Genomic DNA, 391 nt, shown 5'->3' on the forward strand with positions numbered 1-391 from the left:
AATAAAATACTATATCTTCTGCTGCTGCTACGCAGCACCACTTGTTTGTATGTATGCTGTAGCTAGCTGCAGCTAGCTGTAGCTAGCTGTAGCTAGCTGTGGCTAGCTGTAGCTAGCTGTGGCTAGCTGTGGCTAGCTGTGGCTAGCTGCAGCAGCAACACGCGCTGTTAGCGTTGTCAGTTAAGGGTACAGCAGCAGCAGCAGCAGCAGCAACAAGCAACACGACACGAGCAGCAGCAGCAGCAGCAGCAACTGCTGCTGCTGTTGCTGCTTCTATTGTAACGTGCAGCCCCCAAGGGTTTAGGGTTTAGGGTTTGGGGTGTACAGGCAGCTATGGGGTATAAACAAAGAAATATATATATATATATATATATATATATATATATATATA

The sequence above is a fragment of the Eimeria mitis genome, genomic scaffold (assembly GCF_000499745.2).
Source record: "Eimeria mitis Houghton genomic scaffold, Emh_scaff413, whole genome shotgun sequence".
Classification (NCBI taxonomy): Eukaryota; Apicomplexa; class Conoidasida; order Eucoccidiorida; family Eimeriidae; genus Eimeria; species Eimeria mitis.